Raw genomic sequence first — 24,252 nt, 5'->3', positions numbered from 1 at the left:
AGATTTGAGCTCAGGAAGATGAGTCTGCCTGACTTCAGATCCAGCACTCTATCCACTCTATCCCAGCACTGTACCACCTAGTTACCTGACTGACTAAGGCTCTATGATATTTAAATTGTTACATCTTGGCTACTTGAAATAGTTTCTCTTTGACCTGAGGGTTCTATAGTTTGGCTATAATATTCCTGGGGGTTTTCATTTTGGGATCACTTTCAGGAGGTGATCAATAGATTCTTTCAATTTCTATTTTATCCTCTCAATCTAATACCTCAGGACAATTTTCCTTTATAATTTTTTGAAATATGATTGTAGACTCTTTTTTTTTATTGTGGTTTTCTGGTTGTACAGTAATTCTGATTTATCTCTCCTCAATCTATTTTCCAGGTCAGTTGTCTTTCCAATGAGATATTTCACAATACAGGGAGATTTCCCACACATTTGGCCATGAGTATCACCAAAAAAAAGTTTAAAAAAAAGACAGATTCATAATCTCATACTTCCTTTAATGTAATAAAAGTTGAGCAAACTTAGTTAAGCAGGGTCATATCACATATCCTCTAAAGATTAAATAGTTAAAAAGACTCTACAGTTAAACTAAGTCAGGTTACAGATTAAACTGAAATTAATTGGCTTGTTTTATCTTGGATCTTAACTGCCCCATTCAGCTGTTTGATCCTTGGAAACATTTTCCCTTGAAAATTCTGGAATAAGTCTCATTCCCAAGCACTTCCAGTGGGGTGTTACTCTTATATATGGTTTTCCAGTAACTAGTTCATGTTCACTTTATGGAACTAACTTTATACTTATCCTTTTGTCATTGTTCTTAATAGAAACACTTGAAGGTCAATTACATATCTAGATCAATATCCTAATTCTTGGAGAAAATAATCTTGTTGCTTTCTCAAAGTGAAGTTTACTACCCCATTAAAATTTAAAACTTTGCATAATATTTGAAATTTAAAACTTTTACATTTTCAGCACACCACATCTTTTTCCTATTTCCCTTTTGAGGATATACGTTATTCTCAAATCATTCAGAAAGAATGAGATACTTTAAGAATCTAATTTTACACGTTAATATATAACTATTACTGACCACAAATTCAGAATAGTAAAATTTAAAACAATGAAGTCTTTCATACTTGCATCCCATTATAGTAATTTAGAGATGTTTGAGTATTGTAGCATTATAGATAGATAGATGTCCACACATACACATGTGTGTATTATATGCACATATATATATATATATATGTGTGTGTACATAATACACATATGCGTATATATATGGGAGTGTATATACATATATGTGTATGTGTATATACATACATATTTATGATTCATCTGCTCTGGTTATAGAAAATTGCTATGAAAGGAAAAATGAGAGACGTGGTTATAACAATATTAAGATCATCCCTTCAGGGGGCCAAACTAACCTGACACAAGCACAACAAGATAAAGCTTCCATATCTCTCTTTGATTTCAGGTTACAGTCATAGTTAAACTTTGCTTTAGAACAACAATCATACAGCAAAGTTTCACATTATTCTCAAGGTATCATAGCTAGGTTCAGAATTCACCATGTGGTAAAATTTCCTGTTCAGAAAGGAAATAACAAAATGGAGAAACTGAGTCAAGAGGATCTTATTCCATTTTCAAAGTCATCCTGTCAATCTTCCCAGGCATAGACATCTACCCATAGCAGTTCTCAGATCACAAGTTATTTGGGCAGCATATGGCATTTCCTTTAAATGCTGGATTATTTCGTACCTGAAATCAAAATTCAGAACAATATCAGATTATAGTCCCAAGAGATTTTACCTCAAATAGCAAGTTTCACTAATCATGGATTAGGCCTAGATATAGTTATTACTTTTCTCATGTTGTTGCAATAACAGTTAACAATAAGAACATATAAATCTTATCTTATTCATCCTTTCTAGTTTAAATTGACCCTATAGCAGAAATCAATCACTAAAAATTAAGAAAATAACCATGTTCTAGAGTTTCCCACATAGGGTGAATATATGATAGTTTACTCAAAATCCAGAAAAATACTGGCCATTTACTATATACAGTTCTAGGCTGACTGATATCCACATCAGACGGTATTGCACATTAACCCCAAAGATAAAAATAAAATCTTTAAATCTGGGATTTGTTAAGGATAACTTGGCTCAAAGAGATATAACTTCAATACATACTATTCCAAGTGCACCTTCATAATTTTCTATTAGATAAAAATCACTCATTACAAAGTAAACTTCTGGGTTAGTTAAGGAATAGGAGGGCAAGATAGTGGGTAGGAGTAAAGCAGAGGAGTGGGGAGAAATAAAATAAATAGGGTGAGGATAGTAAGGAAAAATAGGAAAGAGGAAAATAGACAAGTAATTGTAGCTTAGAACATGAATGGGACAAATTTACCCATAAAATGGAAATGGAGGGCAGATTAAAAATTGAATTTAACAATATATTGCTTTCAGGAAATGGTATAAAAATGAGAGATATACACAAAGACAAAATAAAGGGCAGGAATAGAATTTAGTATGTAAAAAAATCAGGGATAGTAATCATGATATCAGATAAAGTTAAAGTTAAAATAGATTTAATCAAAAATGAAAGAAACTATACTCTGTGTCAGCAATATTATTCAGTATAATTTTAGACTATTTAAAATGCCTAGACAGTATAAAATACCTGAACATATACCTGCCAAAATAGACATAGAAACTATATAAATATAAAACACTTTTTATACAAATAAACTCAGATCTAAATAATTCAAATAATATTTATTGTTCATGGATAAGTAAAGCCAATATAATTTTTAAAAATAACAATTTTACCTAACTAATCTATTTATTCAATATCATCCCAGTTAAATTGCTAAAAAATTATTTGACTGAGTTAGAAAAAATAGGAATAAAGTTCATTTGGAAGAACAAAAGTTCAGGAATTTCAAAGAAACCAGAGTAAAAAGATGTAAAGGAAGTAGATTCAGCAGTATCAGCCTTAAACTATGTCATAAGTGAGAGCATTGTTGAAGTATAAAAAGGATAATTTCAATTATTTTAAATTTAGATTTTCTTATATAAATAAAGCCTATCTAGTCAAGAACAGAAGGAATGTAGAAAATTAGAGGAAAACTTTCAGAGACAATCTCTCAGATACAACATGATTGTGTTGGAATATTGCTGTGGTGTAGGAAATGATGTGCTGGTTGATTTAGAAAAACTCGGAAAGATTCAGAACTATGAAGGAAGATGCTATCCACCTTCAGAAGAATAGATGATAGGAGGAAATAAGCATAATACACTCTTACATATGAATGTATATGTGTACACATGGGTATGTTTATCAATATCTATGTGTATAAAATAGATAGATAAGTAGGTAGACAGACAGACAGATAGATAGATCCACACTTAATTGTAGCCTTTTTTAGGGTTTGGGGGGGGAGAAAAAAGGAAGTAAAAAGTGCACAGCAGACAGCAAAAGAAAACAAACAAGGAAGCAAAGAAAAGTTGAGTAGTTTTGAAAACAATGTGTAGTATTTGTCGTAAAGTTTTTTCTTGAAATGGAAATTTATTGTTTTATATTGAATCCTCTCTTATGATCTGATGTGTACATGGCAATGTTTTTTTTTTCTTTTCTCATTTTGTATTTAAGTTTAAAATAAAAAAAATTTACAAAAAAATAAAGTAAACTTGTAAGCCCTTTTACTTCAAATATGAGAGATTCTAGATTCTCACTAAGCCACTTTGTTATTTTAGAACTTCAGAACACTCAGCAAAGCTGATAACATTTTATGGCTTTACTCAAATAGAAGGTCCCCAGGAACCTGGTAAATTCCCAAAGAGCTTCACATATATTTACAAAGTTTGTAGTGCTTTCCCAAACTCTAAATAATAATTATTATTAATTTTAAGGCAAAGTATAACCAATTATAAGCTTGACAGTTTGTTTTAATCATAATGACAACTTTCCTTATAAAAAGAGGAGTTAATTTTCCAATGATACTGTTGCATCTCCCTCTGGGTATCATTTTTCAAATGAACAGCATTTCTTATACAGTGATTTCCCAAAAATCACAATATAAGTAAAATTAGAAGCCTAACAATAACATAAACAATCTTATGGATTTTAAAAACATAACACAAAACTTATTGCCAGTCAAATGACATCAATTCAATCGAATGAATTTCCGGAAATGCAGAGAAAATAATTTCACCCATTTATCAATTTGGCATTCTATGGTAATCACATTCAAAAACATTATAGAGTACTTTTAAAGCAATTACAATTTTAATTCTTATTCATGTGGTTTCTAAGCCTATCTGCTTAATTTGTTCTTGTTGTTCAGTCATGTCTGACTGACTCTTATCCCACAGACCATACTGTCCATGAGGTTTTCTTAGCAAAGATACTGGAGTGGTTTGCCATTTCCTTCCCCAGTGGATTGAGGAAAACTGAGTACTTGTCCAGGGTCACACAACTAGTAAGTGTCTGAGGCTAGATTTGAATTCAGATCTTCCTGATTCCAGGCCCAATGCTGTATTCACTGTGTCATCTAGCTGCCCCTAGCCATTATTTACAACACACTTAATATTACACAAATAAAACAAACACTTCAAGTTCAAAAGTCCCATATTTATCTGGCTAAATTTGCTTTTAAGTACTAATTCTAGTCAGAACTGAGCTTTACCATATGAGTTTTGGACACTCTTGGTTGAATGGGTAGTTTTCCCTTGTCCCAAGTTTTTAATAGCTTGCCTAAGCAGGAGTCGGCAGGACTCTGTGCCAATCCCCTATGGATCCCCTTGCCTTGTGGGAGGCTAATGTTAGGCAAGACCATCCTCTTGCCTTCTGCTAACCTAGCATACCTAGTGTTGGGCTAGACCATTTACTCATCACTGCTCCTTTTCTGCCTGCTCTGCTCCCTTTCTTCATAGATAAATGCAAAAGAATCAGTTTTGGTCTTGGAATCTATTTCTCCTTATACTTCCCGAGTTTGGGGAACTTAATTCTCTGACCTCTTCATAGCTGGCTACTACTGACAGAGTCCACTAAGACCTGTGATCAGTCAAAAGTTTGAGTGCCCGTTGTTGTGTTGGTTGCTGGGCTCCCCCGGTGATAATTAGTGAGAGCAAAGGGTCCCTCATGGTTGCCAAAACTGTTTTTAAAAAAATCATGATTAGAGGGCAGAGCCAAGATGGCAGAGTAAAAGCAATGACTTGCGTGAGCTCTCTCCCTAACTCCTCCAAATATCTGTAAAAAAAAAAATAGCTCTAAACAAATTCTAAAGCAGCAGAACCCACAAAAGACAGAGTGAAACAAATTTCCAGCCCAAAACAACCTGGATGGTTGATCAGAAAAGTCTATTGTGCCCGGTAGGGAGAGGAACAGTTTAGCATAGGCACACAGGCAAAACATGCCTCAGCGAACCTGGAGCAGGCCTCAGAGGACTGAATCATGGGCAGCTGTGGTGGTTTACGGACTTCTCAACCCATGAATGCCAATGACAACTTAGAAGGTCAGTAGGAAAAGTCTGTGACTGTAGTGAGAGAGAAGCTTGGTCCCAACCCCTAGGCCCCACATGCAGCCCTGTGGTGGCTGCTTCCAGAGCTTCTAGCCCACAAACTGAGAGGGAATCAAGTGGCTGATCAGAAGGGGATTGCAGGAATATCTTTGCTGGTGCTGAGGCAGGAATCTCTTGCTTTACTCGTGCTTAGATCTGGGTCACAGTTCTGGGTGGCGGTCTTGGGGCAAGGAGGAGCACTGGCGTGGTGGAGCCTGTAGACGTGGTGTAGAGAAAATCCTCCTCACAGTTCCAAGGCAGAAAAGAGTGCTTATGGTCACTCATAGACCAAAGCACAGGCCAGGAAAGGAGTAAACACCTCACCCCTAATCCTATCATCTTGGAAGAACTGAAAATTTACAGGTCCCTAGAAATATCTCCAAAAACAGCTGCACAAGCCCCCCAAATCTTGGGACAGTACGTTCTACACACTGGAAGCAGACCCCTACCTTAACAAAGAGTTTATAACTCAAGTAATTGGCTGGGATCATGAGTAAACTTTGCAAAAAAAGTCAGACCATAGAATCTTTCTTTGGTGATAAAGAAGATCAAAACTTACAACCAGAAGAAAACAAAGTCAAAGCTCCTACAACCAAAGCCTCCAAGAAAAATATGAATTGGTGCCAGGCCATGGAAGAGCTCAAAAAGGATTTTGAGAAGCAAGTAAGAGAAGTAGAGGAAAAACTGAGAGTGATGCAAGAAAATAATGAAAAACAAGTCAACTGCTTGCTAAAGGAGACCCAAAAAATACTGAAGAAAATAACACCTTAAAAAAATAGACTAACCGGGGGGGGCAGCTAGGTGGTGCAGTGGATAGAGCTCTGGCCCTGGATTCAGGAAGACCTGAGTTCAAATCTGGCCTCAGACACATAACACTTGCTAGCTGTGTGACCCTGGGCTTAACCCCCATTGCCCAACCAAAAACAAAGAAAACAAAACAAAACCAGACTAACCCAAATGACAAAAGAGGTCCAAAAAGCCAATGAGGAAAAGAATGGCTTAAGAAGCAAAATTGGCCAAATGGAAAAGGAAGTCCAAAAGCTTACTGAAGAAAATACTTCCTTAAAAATTAGAATGGAGCAAGTAGAAGCTAGTGACTTTATGAGAAATCAAGACACTGTAAAACAAAAACCAAAAGAATGAAAAATAGAAGACAATGTGAAATATCTCATTGGAAAAACAACTGACTTAGAAAATAGATCCAGGAGAGATAATTTAAAAATTATTGGATTATCTGAAAGCCATGATCAAAAAAAGAACCTACACATCATCTTTCAAGAAATTATCAAGGAAAACTGCTCTGATGTTTTAGAACCAGAGGGCAAAACAGAAATGGAAAGAATCCACCTATCACCTCCTGAAAGAGATCCCCAAAGGAAAACTCCTAGGAATATTATAACCAAATTCCAGAGTTCCCAGGTCAAGGAGAAAATATTGCAAGCAGCCAAAAAGAAACAATTCAAGTATTATGGAAACACAATGAGGATAACACAAGTTTTAGCAGCTTCTACATTAAGGGATCAGAGGGCTTGGAATATCATATTCTGGAGGGTAAAGGAGATAAGATTACAACCAAGAATCACCTACCCAGCAAAACTGAGTATGATCCTTCAGGGGGAAAAATAGGCATTCAGTAGAGGAAATAGAAGGACTTCCAAGCATTCTTGATGAAAAGACCAGAGCTAAATAGAAAATTCGACTTTTGAATACAAGACTCAAGTGAAACATGACGAGGTAAACAGGAAAGAGAAATCATAAGAGACTTATTGAGGTTGAACTGCTTTCATTCCTGCATGTAAAGATGATATTTGTAGCTCCTGAGACCTTTGTCACTATTAGGGTAGTTGGAGGGAAAAAATTATATGTATGTATATAGATAGATTGATAAATAGAGGGCACAGGGTGAGTTGAAGATGAAGGGATGATATCTGGAGAATAAAAGTAAGGGGTGAGAGAGGATTGTACTGGAGAAGGAGAATGGGAGAGGTAGAATGGAGTAAATTATCTCACATAAAATAGACAAGAAAAGGCTTTTACAGTGGAGGGGAAACAGGGGAAGGTGAGAGGGAATGAGTGAATCTTATTCTCATTGGATTTGGCTTAAGGAGGGAATAACATACACATTCAATTGAGTATGGACATCTATCTTACCCTACAGGAAAACGGGGGGGGGAGGGGAAGGGGACAAGAGAGCAAGGGGATGATAGAGGGGAGGGCAGAATGGGGGAGGGGGTAATCAGAAGCAAACACTTCTAAAGAGGGAAAGGGCCAAAAGGGAGAATAGAATAAATGGGGGGCGGGGGAAGATGAAGGGAAATATACTTAGTTTTTCATACCAGGAGTACTATGGAAGTGTTTTGCATAACTGCACGTGTGTAACCTGTATTGAGTTGCTTGCCTTTTCAGTGAGGGAGGGAGGAAGGGAGAAAATTTGGAACCTAAAGTTTTAAAAACAAATGTTTAAAAAAATTGTTTTCACATGCAAGTAGGAAATAAGATATACAAGAAATGGGGTATAGAAATCTATCCTGCCCTACAGGAAAATTGAAGTGGAAGGAGATAAGAGAAGGGGAGGATGGAGATAGAAGGGAGGGCAGATTAGGGGAAGGGCATTCAGAATGCATGCCATCTTGGGGTGGGGGGAGAGGCAATATGGGGAGAAAATCTGGAACTCAAAATCTTGTGGAAGTGAATGTTGAAAACTAAAAATAAATTAATAAAAATGCTAAAAAGAAATCTTGATTAGGGCCTCATCCTGGTTAATTAAAAATAAACTCAGAAAATAAGACAAAAGGAGTTTATTGAAGCTCCAAGGCATCAGACAGTTACAGTGGGACCAGCTGCTCTATCCACACCCCAAAAGAACAGGATGCTGTAGTTGTTCAGTCATGTCTGACTCTTCATGACCTCATTAACTTGTTCATGGGGTTTTCTTGGCAAAGATACTAGAGTGGTTTGCCATTTCCTTTTCCAGTGTGTCCCCATTTTACAGATGAGGAACTGAGGCAAATAGGGGTTAAGTAACTTGCCCAGAGTCACACAGTAAGTATCTAAGGTGGGACTTGAGCTCAGGTCTTCCTGACTCCAGTCCTAGCCTGTATTCACTGCACCACTAGTTGCCCTATCACCTTAATGCCAAATATCAAATATATTTTGTATTAATCTCTACTCTACTTTTAGAGGGTCAAACAACACAATTAAACCACTTTAACTGAGACTACATTATAATTTAATTTTAGGACAAGCTCAATCAAATCAAATCTGGATTTAAAATCACAAATGGCATTGTTCAAAGTCTAAATTTTCCCAAGAGCCATTAGCTGCCAGTACCTCAAATTATAGAGCCCACTGCTTTCAGTTAGCTTAGTTCCAAAGACTGATGGTGGCAGTCTCTTATAATTTGGAAATTTAAAACAAAGATCTAGAAACAAAAAAAGATTTCCTTTCTTTGCTTGTTTGTCTTTCTCTCTGTAACCCCAATCTGACCAGGGCTGAAATGACAGAAAGTATCTTGCAACTTTTTTTCCCTCTAGGCCTGTTTTAAAATCTTATCTTCTGTTGAAAATCTGATCAACTGTCTTACCCTACAGGAAAATAGGGGGAGAAGGGGACAAGACAGCAGGGGGGTGATAGAGAGGAGTGCAGATTGAGAAAGAGGGTAATGAGAAGCAAATACTTCTGAGGAGGGACAGGGTCAAAAGAAAGAATAGAATAAATGGGAGGGCAGGATAGGATTAAGGGAAATAGAGTTAGTTTTTCACAACATGTCTACTAAGGAAGTGTTTTGCATAACTGCACACGTACAACCTATATTGAGTTGCTTGCCTTTTCAATGAGGGTGGATGGGGAGGGAGGAACGGAGAAAATTTGGAACTCAAAGTTTTAAAAGCACATGTTTTAAAAAAAATGTTTTCACAGGCAACTGGGAAATAAGAAATACAGGAAATGGGGTACAGAAGTCTATCCTGCTCTACAGGAAAATAGAAGGGGAAGGGAATAAGAGAAGGGAGGGGGGAGAGATAGAAGAGAAGGCAGACCAGGGGAAGGGGTATTCAGAATGCATGCCATCTTGGGGTGGGGGGAGGGGTGAGAAATTTGGAACTCAAAAACTTGTGGAAGTGAATATTGAAAACTAAAAATAAATAAATTTATGTGAAAATCTGATCAAATGATCAGTGTAAGTCTCTGATTATCAGAAGAAAAGTTTATCATTAGGTTATAGAAAGCCAGGAGAACCATTTTACGTATGAAACTTCATTAATCTTCCTCACCATTCTAAGCTCCCTTTCTGCGTTTTTTTTTTGTTTTGATTTTTACAGCAGTCTTTATGGTTCATCAGGGATTTCCCCTTTGAAATTTCCAAGGTAGCAGAATGTACGAACAGCACTAGACACAGCACAAGACAAAAGTTTTCTTGAGAAGCTTGTAGGGACGTAGAGGAGGATAAAAATGGGTTCTCTGTTCTTGGATTATGAATATTTGACCTGCAAAGCCCAACCATGATCAATAATTTATTTGGCTTCCCTCATTAACCTGGGGTCATACTGAGTGGAAGAGTGTAGGTCTGATGTTAGGGAATTGTTTCATCAAGGTCACTCAATCAACTAAATATTATCAGGACAAGATAAGACACAACACAAATATCTGATAAAGGATTCCCTCTCAGCAATTCATACTGTTCAACTGTTGGCCCTTGTATTTGAATCCTAGATCACAGTGTCATACTTACTAGGATATCAAAATGGCTGCAACCAGTACATAGTCAGAGAGCAGACCAGGTATCTTATTTACTTGTAATAGTTACAGAACTATTGAGGAAAGGGAGAGAGCAAGAGCAAGAGGAAAGGGGAGGGAGAGAGAGAGAGAGAGAGAGAGAGAGAGAGAGAGAGAGAGATCTACCAGACAACTGGCTGAACTTCACTGGTAGCAGCACTGCCCTTGGGTGGTCAGTACAAGAGGACTACTAATTTAAGGGTACCTATGCTAGTGCTAACCTACCCTGAGTAATTCCCTACGGTCTCAAGGTGTCACACTGACCCTATCTTTGATTGTGTTCCAGTCAAATCCTAAGGTTACTCATGAGGTTCTTGACATGAAGAGTGATCCTGTATAGATCAGTCCTGTCCACCCTTAAGCTTGAGATCATGAAGATTTATTTAACATTTGTGGTCCAGGTGAGCCTTCAGGCTTCTCAGGTCAACCATCAGAGATCCCACTTCTAATATCAAAATTGTTGATTGAAAACAAACCCAAAACTGAAAAAAAAAATTTTATTTAGTCATCTGGCAGAAAGAAAGTCAAAAAAGGTGGTCTGTTTACCCAAGTCTTGGTAAGTTTACGTTATATAGAGTTCAAAGAAGCAAAGAAAGTCTTCTGATTGTCCAGGATAAAGGCAGTTTCCATATAAGACATTTATGTTTTTTTGAGATGTGTAATGGGAGGAAACTCCTTACGTGCCTTGCATCAATCTTCATATCTTCTGGAAGGTTTGGGGGTCAACATAGCCTGAATGTCCTGAGTTAAGCATTAATTGGTCTCAAAGCAGCAAGTCTAGTCTCTCAGCTGTATAGGGCTAGGTTCAAACAATGCAATAAAGTTTTCCCACAATAGTCATAGCCTTCTCCTTGATATCTTTATGCTTAATGTGTCTTGCCTGAGTAGAAAATCATTCATCTTTTCAATTTGACCTCCAGCTTTAAGATCAAATCATTCAGGCTCTATCTTTCCTTAGTATATATTTTATACTTTTTATATCCAAGTGACATTTTGATATCATTGTAGAAAGATTCCATTAGATGAAGGAATTACTTACTGTGTTTTGGGAGAATCATATAACTTCTTGTCACCCTTGCACATCAAGTGATTAACACTGGCATGGTGTAACTCTCTCTTCAATTTGGAAGCCATATTTAGTTCTACTTAGGAGATATGATAATGGATTTAGGGGAAGGAGAACCATAATGGGCTTGAACTGACTCCTAGGAAAAATGCCATATTTTATATCAATTGTACTGGTTGTTATGTTGGTGGCATATTTTAAAATAAAGAACAGTTTTCCATTTGGACATCAAATAGTCTAGCATTTTCACTAGTCTTGGGGCTATTTTTTATCAGTTCAAGAACAAATCATGAGAACAGGATAGAGTCCAAGATTTTGCATTAATCAATAAACAGTGTAGATGTAGTAGTGCTTTCGGTGTTTTTCCCCAATAATTACCAAATCAATACTATACTGTTCTTTATATCCCTGATACATTTTGGCACACCTTTTTTGTTGCTCCTTCAAAATATTATTTTGTTTTAAGTGTTTATATATTTTGTTTGTAATACAAACTGTGAATTCTTCATAAAAATACATAAATAAAATAAATGGCCTATATTTGGAGGGATTATTTGTTGTTCTCATCTTTTGATAGTAAATATGTCGTGATTTGTGTTTTTAAAAAAAGCAATAGGATAAGATTTGCTGTCTGAACGGAAGGTGGTAGGGAGTTTTCCTAATTCTTGCTCTGCTGCATAGCATTTGACCTAATGACTATGAATCTTATCCAGTCTGACCATTTACCAGTTTTTCACAAAGGCTAGCATTTCAGTCACCTCCCTTGACATAATTCAGTTGTCCATTATATTAATGGTATGCAGACTTTCTGTTTCTCATTTGATCCAATTTGCCTGTTTATTGCATCGCGTTTCTTGTTACCATATGGAAAACAAGGAATTTTCCACCTTCTTCCTTTGTATGTTTTCTCTCTTATCTAATTTCTTTGCTTCTCAGGCTTCTGCAGTAACATTTTTGTTTGATGTTGAATTGCTTATTTTATTCTCTGAGCTCCTTGTATGACTGTAACCTTCTGACTTTTGATTCTAGGATTTCTGATACGCGTTTTCCCCTTGGATTCTGTTCCACATTTTTCTTTTTTGTTGTCTTTAATTGAGCAATATTGCATTCCAGTTTTCTACTGTGTATACTAGCTAGTGATTGATATAATTTTCTAAAGTCTTTCCACAGATCTTCAACACTTCTTTCACCATCATTCTGCTATGGTGACGGTTGATTCCTGTCTTTAGGAGTGTTCCTTAATGGCACCTGCTCTCATTTTTATTGTGGCAACAGTTAATATACTGTTTGGTGCAAATCCAAAAATAGTTGTGGGTTCTTTTTTGCTATTTCTGTCAAATATTGTGGGAGAATACGTTGGTTCATATTAGTGATAGCAAATGCTCAACTTTTTTGAATTTCTATTTTGGTATATTGATCTGTTAGTTGTATCCATGTCAACAAAAAAAGCTTCTGAAATTCTAGTCTAAATATGCCCATCTTTTTTGGTCAAAATAATTTGAGACATCATTATTGTTTTTATCAATTTATTTTTATGTATAATTTCTGGAGTTTGCTTCAAGTGAAGATTTTCAATGACCTCATTTTCTTCAACCTTTCCCTTTTCAGATTTTAGAGCTCATGGATTTCATCTCTAATTTCATCTAATCTGGAAGAAAAATTGTTAGAAATCATCTCATGGAAAATAAATTCTCTTTTATCATTTCTCTGCATTGGTCAGTGGTACATTCTTGTTTGACTTGGATGATGGACGAAAAGCAGTATTAATTCCTTGTCTATAACTGGCAAAAATCTGTTTCCAATCTATGATATACTACTGTTGCATGTTGAAAGTATATTGTCTTTAGTACATTTTATGTGCACATGTGGTCTGTTAACCTTGGCATAGCATTAAACCATTTCCAGCAAGGAATGGTATTTCCTATTTGTTCCAGTTTACCTTACCTTCTTTGTAGCATTTGATAATGAAGGAGTGATCATGTCAAACTGATCATGATGACAGTTTCAAGTAGGATCAGTCTGTAACTCTATGTCATCTAATCTATATCTTTAACTCTTAGGAACAGTTGTGTCACACTGGCTGGGGTGCTAACCCAACCAACCAATGGCATTGCCAGACCCTATATCACCAAAGTCTCTGGTTCTTGCCAAACCCTAAAACCTAACACATCCTTGGTGCAACTGTAGTGTCAAAAAGGATCACAAAGACATGCACCTCAACTTGTTCTCACATTATTTTAATCTCTTCTGCTAGGTCTCTATATTTTGAAAGTATTTTCATCTATGTATTTGGAGATTATGAGTTTTTGTATGGTGACATCTACTAAACATATTGTTTTTATATTTGTTAGCTTGGTGTTATGTCTGGGCAATTGTAGGCAAGAGTTTGGTCTGTAATATAATGATCTAGTTTCATTATAGTTTATTGGTTGAGTTCTCCAGGATATTTTGAGAATATTAGACACAAATGTGTGCATGTATGTGCATGTATGTGTGTGTGTGTGTGTGTGTATGTGTATGTTTGTAAAACCATACTATACATACTTCTATTTATCAGTTATTTCTCTGAGTGTGGAAGCATTTCTGGTATGGGGATTTATTGTTTGCTAGTACATAAAAGATAGCAAGATTCTTGATGTATGTGTGTGTGTGTGTGTATAATTCTAGATTTTATAATTCTGGGGTATAATTCTAGCCCCCAAATATGTCTTGCTAGATATTTGTAGATACTAAATTTTTACTCCATGTAGTGATGCATTGCAGTTTCTTCTGCTTCCTTGCATTATGATTCAACCATTTGCTCGGTGATTTTCTGTTAAAATATTGTTGACTGAGTTCATGAGAATATCACCCATGTTGGTCTTTTAATTCCATTCTTCGAACTTTGCTTTTTCATAGGCTCCAACCAGAGGATTGTCTTTTCTTTTCTTTTTTTTCCTTATTATCCTTTTTCTTATACTAACAACTTTTTATTTGCTCAGTATTCATCTCTAAGGAGCTTCATGACATCTCATTCATCCCTCAACATCTATGAGAATGGAATAATTATTGGATACATTCATTTCCCTGAGGCAGGGGGAAGCTAAGGGATGAGGAAATGGTTAAGTCCATTACTCAGTATCAAACAAGTGATCTGAGGTGCATGATCAATATAATCTAGGCATCTGACTTTCAGTTGGAAATTTGATCCAAGCAGCCGAGGTCATTATCTCCTATAGAATACACTTCATCCTCTTAAGCTTAAAATTTAGAACTCTTTATAATCTGGCCCTACCCTTATCTCTAACTACTCTCCAATTTGTGCCCTTCACTCCAATGAAGCTGGTCTAATAGTCATAGAATCACAGGATTTAGAGCAAGAAGGGATCTTAGAGATTACCCAATTTAATCCCTTACTTTCTCTTTCCCAACTCCTACACTTTACTCACCTCACCTTCCTCCTATCAATGTATTCAAAGTTTTCCTATTCTCCATAACACAGTGCAAATCTTGCATCTTCTATGCAGCTTTTGCTGGCCATTCCAGTTGTCATTAATCTCTCCCTTCTGTGTCCTCACATTTTGTCTGACATACACTATCTTGCTGTGTTACATTATTTGAGTCTTGTATTATTTTTTATTTTTTATGTGTTTCTGTCTTATCCCCACAGCAGACTGTAATTTCATTGAGAATAGGAATCTTGAATTTTTTGCTTTTTTGTACATTCCGAATATAGCACCTAGCATAGTGCTAAGCACAAAGTTAGTAATCAATAAGTCTTTTTTAAAAATTTTTATTCATTTTGAACTTCAAAGAAAAACACAAAGAAGAACATTTCCATGTACACAGCACAACATAAAAAAGATTCAATTTAAAACCACAAATTTCTTTTTTATACTGTTTACTTTTTTGAAAAACTATGTAATAAGTACCACACATCATTTTCAAAGCTATCCTGCTTATGTGTGCATCCTTCTAAATTTTCTTTTATTCTCTGCTGTGCATTTTTAATTTTTTTTCTCCCTCCCTCCCCACTCTGCCCTAGAGAAGGCTATCATTAGACACAAGTGTGTGTGTGTGTGTGTGTGTGTGTGTGTGTGAGAAAAACCATACTATACATACTTCAATTTATCATTTATTTCTCTGGATGTGGAGAGCATCTTCCTCCATAGGTCCTTTGTAGTTGATTTGAGTATTTGTAATACTCAAAATGATTTAGTCTTTCAAAGTTGTTCTTAGAACAATATTGCTGTTACTGTGTACAGTGTTCTCTTGGTTCTGCTCATTTCACTCTTCATTATTTCATTCAAGTTTCTCCTTGTGTTTCTAAAATCAACTACCTCATAATTTCTCAGAGCACAGTAGTATTCTATCACAATCATACCACAACTTGTTTAGCCCTTCTCCAGTTGACAGGCAGCCCCTCAATTTCCAGTTATTTGCTACCACAAAGAGAGTTGTTATAAATATTTTAGAGCATATAGGTTCTTTTCCTTTTTCCCCAATCACCTTAGGAAACAGACCTAATATCAGTATCACTGGGTCAAAGGGTACACACAGTTTTATAACTCTTTGGGCATAATTCCAGATTGTCTCCAAAATGGGTGGATCAGTTCACAGTTCCACCAATAGTGAATTAGTGTCCCAATATTTCCACGTGCCTTCCTATATTTGTTGCTTTCCTCTTCTATTATTTTAGCCATCCTGATAGGTATAAGAAGGTATCTCAAAATTGTTTTAATTTGCATTTCTCTAATCAATAGTGATTTAGAGCATTTTTATGACTATATTTTGATTTCATCATTTTAAAATTACCTTCTCATATCCTTTGACCATTTATCAATGGGGGAATGACTCACATTCTTATTAATTGGACAGAGTTCTTTATATATTTGAGATATGAGACTTTATCTGAGAAAGTCTATAAAAATTTTCTTCCAATTTTCTGTTTTCCTCCTAATCTTGGCTACATTGGTTTTATTTGTAAAAAATCTTTTTAATTTAATATAATCAAAACAATGCATTTTATACCTCACAGTATTCTCTATCTAGTCAATAAATCTTGATGGAGCTTATGGTGGCATTGCCCAGTAGGACAAGTAGATGCCCATTTGCATAGTTTTGCCTCTATCAACAGTGGTGGGAGAAGACTGCAGAAGGAAGCATATTGTTGCCAGGCCAGTGTGGTTACTATCCTTCATCAGCTATTTGGTCTAGCTGCCAGAGGACTGGGCAAAAATGTTGGTTCTGTGAAAACAAAATCACACATGCTTCTGGCACACTGTCTGGTAGAAGTCTGTTGCTTTTCTGCTTCTAAGCTTCTTCATCCATATGAATGAGATCATTTAGTGGTTTAGCAGTGGGAACATGGTTCTTAAAATCTGTGATAAAAATCACAAAATTCTAGAAAAGTCCTCCAATCTCAGAAGTTCTTTACAAAACTGTCGTTTATCTATTGACAGCTATTTATTGACCAATTGTCTCTAGTTGATCCAACACTCTTATCAGTCTTTCCTACTGTCTTCCCTGTGTCTTTCTAAAGACAAGGATGTTGTCAAGATATACCAACACTTCTAGGTAGTCTATGTATCTATAACTACTTTCTCCATCAGTCTTTGAAAAGTGATAGGTACCTCAGTCATACACTCAAACTGGTAAAATTCACTTGAGCAGATAAGAGCATTCTTTTCTTGTCTTGCTTGGCCTTCAGACTTTGAATTCTTTATTCAAATTCAACCTGAGTACAGTATCTCCCACAACCAGAAATGTAAGTATGATGAGATCAGCCACATGCAGAAGACCCATGGCAGAGATAGATCCCACAACAGCAGTACTAGAGAAAAAGCATAATGTGATTACCAAGGTGAAGTATGTGGACAAGATCCATATTGGAAACCATGAGATTGATGTCTGATACTTCTCATTCTTGGAAGACCATGGGAAACAGCTCAAGATTTGGCCCTGTGAATACTGCCTGAAGTACATGAAGTTTGAGAAAAGCCACCATTTCCATTTGAGACAATGCCAGTGGACACAGCCACCTGGCAAGGAAATCTACTGAAAGAACAATGTCTTGGTGTAAGGGATGGATGGTAAAGACTATAAGATTTATTGCCAGAACCTCTGTCTATTGTTCAAGTTCTTCCTAGACCACAAGACCCTGTACTTTGATGTGGAACCATTTTTCTTCTACCTTTTGACCAAGGTGGACATAAGGGGACCCACATAGTGGGCTACTTCTCTAAGGAGAAGGAGACCCTAGACGGGAATTCTGTGGCCTGTACCCTGACCCTCCTCACCCCCATTAGTGCTGAGACTATGGCAAATTCCTCATTGCCTTCAGTTATGAATTGTAGAAGGTGAGGAGCACAGTGCTTTCTCCAGAGAAGCCGCTGTCAGATCTGGGCAAAGTAAGCTATCAAAGACACTGCTCCTGGGTACTGATGGACATCCTGATGGACTTCTGGGGAGCACTGTCCATCAAAGATCTCAGCCAGATAACCAGAATCACACAAAATGGCATCGTCAGCTCTCTGGAGTCACTCAATATGGTGAAGTACTAGAAAGGGCAGCATATCATCTGTTTCACCCTCAAGCTGGAAGAAGAGTACCTTAAGAGCACAAGGTATAAGAAGCCACCCATTTGTCTCAAGTGGGTACTACTTGTACAAACAAGTAAAGCTGTCCAAGAAGTGAGCAGTGCTCAAACCCATTGTCTCCTTCTTTACCTCCCCCCACCGCCCTACATCCCTACCCAAAGATGGCCCTAGACCTGTAAGGGTACCTCTTTTCCCACTTTGTAAATATGTACAGTGTTGTAGGCCCACTTGCAAGCCCTAAAAGAGTTTTTTAAATAAAGAAACTTTAGCTTGTCAGTGTAAAACAAACCCCTCTCAATTTGAATACTTAAATTTAAGCCTGAGTACCACTAGCTGCCTAGCAGACAGTCCAGGGCATCTTGAACATGAGGTATATATTCACTTCACTTCTGTTATTCAACATCTGGTAGTTCACCTACACTTGTATCTTTCTATTATTCTTTGGTACTACCACTAAAAGTGATTTATATGGTCTGCCAGACTCTGCAGGTTGTTCCTTGGGTACATCTCACATCTCACTCCTGCAATGTGAATACATTTGTCCTTTGCTGAGCTTTTGCCTCAATCAGTCCTTCTATTCTTCTACTGCTAAACAGTCACCCAAGTCAAATACCACAGGACACTCTCCTGGGTTTGAATATCACTACTCTTCTGATGCGCACTGCCACCAGTCTATTCTCCTGATGATCTCAGCACAGCCTGCATGGATGGCCAGACAGCATTGGGTGACAGATTGTTGCTTGTAGCATCCTGCTACTATTTTGAATAGACTTCAATTGGTTCCATTCAGTCTTGACACTTAGTGAGGTTAGAGGATCTGGACATACCAAAGCTGCGTTGTCTACTTTTCTGTTGACACCAAAAACTTATTTAGGAAACTTCAAGCTCATCCTGATATATCCCAAATATGGGTAGTCTTTATCACTCAGTCCATCAACTCCAAGCCTGCTCATGGGCTTTAAAGGTACTTTCCTCAAAAGTCTCTCAAATTATTGGGAAATTACATTAATTTGAGATCCACTGTCTAATGGTATTTCTTCTCATGTTCTTTCTTCACAATTATCTCTTCACGACATCCTATGAGTCCAGGCAGAATAAACCTACATGGATTAGAAGATAAGGTAAATACCATTTTCATGGGGATCTAGACTGACTTCCTTCCATGCCCCACTTCTTTTTTTTTCTGATGCTGGCACAAGAAATACCATCTTCTGCACAACTACAGCTTCATCCTCTTCACTAGTATGTGTATGGTGGTGGTGGTGGTGGGGCATCTAATCTATAACTATAGCAAAAGATGGTTCTGCTTTTCTGATTATTCTTATAGAGTTGTTCTTGTTACTTTTCCAAAGAGAATATCATTGTCTATTCTTCATCTCTTGGCCAATTCTTGTGGGCTTCAGGCTTCCACTTTGTATGTGCAGTATGGTTCTCTCAAAGTATGGTTCACACTTAAAAAGATGTTCCTGAAGTTAGGCCATTATTTGCAGAGGTACTGTGGTTTTTCATGTACTTGCTTCATCTTGGATAACTGTGGTGCTGGCAGTTGTGACTCAGGATCCATGATGTGCATGTACAGCTTAGAGTTGTGTATATCAGGCCTTTCTGTATTTGTTGAAGTTTTATTTCATCTACTTTATCAGATTCCATTACACCTCTCTATATTAGCCTCTGCAATCAAATATCAACTTTGACTATAAAATCAGATTTTTTTTTCATTTACAATAAAAAATGGAATTGATACATGTAGTATATGATTCCTAGGGAGTCTCACCACCACCATATTACATCTCTTGGTTTTGCAGATGTGACTGTCATACGATTCTAGGCTTTGCATTAAGGCATTCTTAAAGCCAAGAGCAGTCCCTGTAAGACTCTCCATCTACTCTTTTTTGACTCCAGTGACTTCCAATACTATAATATATTTGAGACCTAGCTAGTCTAAGATTCCCAGTATTGTTTTCCAGGAGGATAGAATTCTTGCCTTGGAAATGTCAATAATTTGGGTCTCCAATGTCTCTCTCTGGCATAGGATGACTGGCCTCTCAACCTGACATACAGGAGAAATGTCATTTTCAGACTTGGAAGTGTCCAGGGGTATGCTAGTAAAGTGTTTAAACAAATGTCTTGGAGTAGGGAGCGCAGAATGTGTACACAACAAAATTTTAAGTTAAATCTGAATTATTAATATTTCCACCATCACTTTCTTAAGTCTAGATAATTAACAAAACAGCAAACCAAGCCCTGATATGCAGTATTTGCCAACTTCCAAAATGTAAATGTCCACACCAAAAAATTTAGATAAGCTCTTGGCCACATAACACACAACCTCAGATGTAATTCTCATTTTATTTGTGGGAATGCCTTCCTTGCTCAGAACAGCTTCCAGTTTTTAGAGTAGCTTCTGTTGCACAGAGTGTGGCTTACAGATTAGTTCCCAAGCATGTCTTCTACATCAGACATGTTTAAATTATCAAACACATAATTCAGAATACTTCCAGAGTGACCCCACCCGGATTTATGTTGTTAATCATCCTTCTTCAATTTTCTAAATCATTGCTGTTCCTTTGCAATATTTTAATATTATAAATAGTATAGAAATATTATATAAGTAATATATATAATAAATTCAATGTATAAATAATGTATGGTGTAAATATAATGAATATAATATTATACAAATAATATGTAAATATTATATAAATAATATTATAATAGTCATAACCTGAGTTTATTCCTAATATTAGCAGGCTCCTATGACTTTCAATAACTATAGCACGACAAGATATTTCAATCATTTCAGCACCCATCATTTTAAGAGATTTCTCCATGTTTAAGAAACTTAACAGAGAGCAGTAATGTTAACAAGCTGTAAACATGAAATGTTGTACCAAAATGGTACTTATATAGCATATGACAAGGGTATATGCAATCAATACGTGTCACACAAACAAAAAGTATGCAAATCAATGTTAAGGCAATAGGAATAAATTCAAAACCATGAAAATCAGTATGAACTTTTTCGTTCATATGGTATGGTTCATAGGTATTCGCTCAACACCTATGTATTGAGCCAAAACCTGCTTCTAGGCACATGACACATCAATTAAAAGCATCAATTGAGCATTTTGCATAACAATATTTTTATATTAGCCACAGTTAGATTGTGAGAGAAACGGTTGTCTGGATGAAGCTTTGAGACAACTCTCACCATAATGGAAAACCAAATTGGAAATAAGCAGGACTTTCCTAAAATAAACCCCATAAAATTACAATAGAGGGCTACAAAATAAAATAAAATAAAAGCTATGCATGAAAACCCCCTGAAAACCAGGGAAATTGAAAAATGCATTCCAACAACATTAGAGGCAAAACAAAACAGAATATGAAAAAGATAAAATCCAAACAGGATTTAAAATGTCCAACAAAAAAATAATGAATAGATGTAAAGATATTTAAATTTAAACTGAGACATAAAAGCACAATGAAAATGAATAAAAGAAGATTCTTTCTAGCCAGCGACAACAAACCCTGATCCAGGGAGCAGCTCAAAATGATCCCATACACAATAGAAGATTAAAATGACCTTAAAAATAACAAAAATGCAAATTTCAATAATAGCAAAGAAAAAAATAGGAAAGGGGAAAAAAACTTTCAAACTCAATTCTCAAGGACAGAGTCTTTACATGTAAAGTTGTATATTCAGAGTAACACATACCCCTTCCCTGGTCTTGGTTCACCTATGCCTAAAATGTTTATCTTTACTAGCTCTAGGGATTAATTTATATTCATGTTATTCACCTCTCTCTACTTATAAACCCTCCTATTTATGATATTTAAGCTGCCTTAGGGGTACTATGTCAAAATATCTCTATTGCATTATTATTTCTAAGTGGAGACACAATTTGCTCCTCCTTCCCAGTGCCTCAGGTTGAAGTCGGGATGTTTCTCTCTCAATCCAGTCCAAGCCTTCCCTCCCTGCCCCCCAATCTCTACTTTCCAACATTAATCACACATTAATCATACACAATGATTCACAGCTGCCAGATTTTCATATGAATGTAACATCCACTCCCACACATGTTGGATGGGCATTTCCTTGAAGGATAGCTCTATGATGCTATGAGCTACATATGCAGAAGTGACTCCTGATTGGCTGAGAGACATGTGAGCCAATAACGCTGAATATTTGTGTAAATGAGAAGACACACTTTGGAAGAGCAGGTTAAGAGAGCTGAGCGCCTGAATGCCACATCATCAGGTACTTCCAGAAGTCAAGTTAACAACTGCACATGATCCCAGGACTGGGATCTAGTCCGCCATTATACATACACACACAGAAGTATGCGTATGTGTAAGTAAATGCTGTGTAGAAATTACTCTTAAGGGGCAGCTAGGTGGCACAGTGGATAGAGTACCAGCCCTGAAGTCAGGAGGACCTGAGTTCAAATCTGGCCTCAGACCACACTTACTAGCAGTGTGACCCTGGGCAAGTCACTTAACTCCAACTGCCTAAAAAAAAAATTGCTCTTAAGTCCGAGCTCACTGTCTTCATGTACTAAGGTAGTCTGAGGAGGGGAAAGAATGCCCCCAGGAATTAGGAGAATGTTTATACTTCTGTTCTGGCTATATCTTTGAAACAAAAAAATCCCTTTGAAAAGCTAATTAATGTTAATTGGTTCAGTGATTCTGGGGTGCCACTAAAATGGCAAACCACTCTGGTATCTTTGTCAAGGAAACCCCAAATGAGGTCATGAAGAGTTGAACATGAATGAAAAACAACTGAACAACAACAACCAGAGAGAACCTCCTAGAATGGGGGCTCAAACCAGCTGCATTAGAGAAAGACATACCCACACCCTCAAGGTGGTACCCCTAGAACTGTTAAAGGGAAATGTAGCCAACTTCACTTTAGAACTGAATCTGCTGGTAGGTATGTATATGGGGGTAGGAGGGACAGGGAATTGGGATAATAAGTCTAGAGTTTCAATACAATTGATTACAAAAAAGAATTTGTACCAGTGTTAATGATCCTCTTGCAATAAGGTGTCTCTCATGCATATGATACACTTCTACAAGATTCCTTGATAGATGAAATTATAGAGATAACTTTGTTCAATAATCATTTTATAGCAGTGGAAACATTTGGGTAAAAAGCAAAACAATTTCTTCTCTTTCCTTGGTCTCCCCCTTCATGTGGGGGAGCCATTTTCCCAACTTCTCCCCTCAGATACCCCCATGGGTGTGACCATTCTCTTAGTCACTGCCCTTGATTCCACTCCTTGGGGTGGAGAGACTCTTTAAACCTGCTCCAATCCAAGGGCACCATTAACATAGTGCCAAGAGCACTGTAGTTTGGCTACTGCCATGACCTTGAGCTTGCAAGGGAGAGATGGCCAGAGCAAAAGGGTCCAACAGCTTCGTGTCTGGCATGGACTGAGATGGTGAAACTCCCTTTCCTCTCCACCAACTTCATACTGATTCTCTCACTGGGACTACTTCCCATTACTTGTTTCTTTTTTAAAGAGTCTGGTTACTTTCTGTATTGTCCAAGTGTTCTCAAAAAGAAACTGGTTTCTCTAAGATATCATTCAATATATGGGGAAGAACTGACGTGGCGTCTTCATGGGCATTAAAAGAAAGCGCCTAGGGACTCAACACAAACCAAAGTGTATTTGCTGAAAGTTACTGAGAGCCTAGAACCCTGAAAATACAGAGATGCCATTCGGACACATATGTCTACATTCTGATATCTATGTGTATATATCCTAATATATATGTGTATGTGTATATCTGTATATTTTAATATGTGTGTAAGTTATGTATGTAAATATAGAGAGACAGAGTCAGAGAGAAGAAGATGGACAGTGAACTGGGCTCAGAACTGAAAAGGGAGGAGAGAGGGCTGGCTTGCATTTGGGAAATTGTTCAGAACTTCCAGTGATTCCAAACTATTCCCTAACACATAAGCCATCTTTTTAACATCAATGTCCTTCCTGTGATGTAATATGGCTATAAATCATAGTGCACTGTGGTCTCAGAGGATTTCAAATTGCAGGTAATTCAAAAAGCAATGGAAAAAAAAAGGGTGGTACAAGTGTGGTGCAGGTGGTTACCAATGATGATACCTGTCTGGAAAATGGCACAAAATACATCACCATGGAAGCCAGAAAAAAAAGTGGGCTGGCCATGTAGCAAGAGTGGGAATGAAAATAGATAGTCCAGTGTTTTCACCAGTATCCCTGAAGTATTAAAAG

At 36.9% G+C, this 24,252-nt stretch overlaps 1 pseudogene; it reads left to right on the top strand.

Moving 5' to 3' along the window:
- Positions 1 to 3,344: 3,344 nt before the first annotated feature.
- Positions 3,345 to 18,092, top strand: LOC110218229 (histone acetyltransferase KAT8 pseudogene; annotated as a pseudogene).
- Positions 18,093 to 24,252: the final 6,160 nt, after the last annotated feature.

Source organism: Phascolarctos cinereus, unplaced genomic scaffold (genome assembly GCF_003287225.1).
Source record: "Phascolarctos cinereus isolate Bilbo 61053 unplaced genomic scaffold, phaCin_HiC Scaffold_5;HRSCAF=322, whole genome shotgun sequence".
Taxonomy (NCBI): domain Eukaryota; kingdom Metazoa; phylum Chordata; class Mammalia; order Diprotodontia; family Phascolarctidae; genus Phascolarctos; species Phascolarctos cinereus.
Note: the sequence above shows the minus strand (reverse complement) of the source record. Positions and strands in the feature narration are given on the sequence as shown.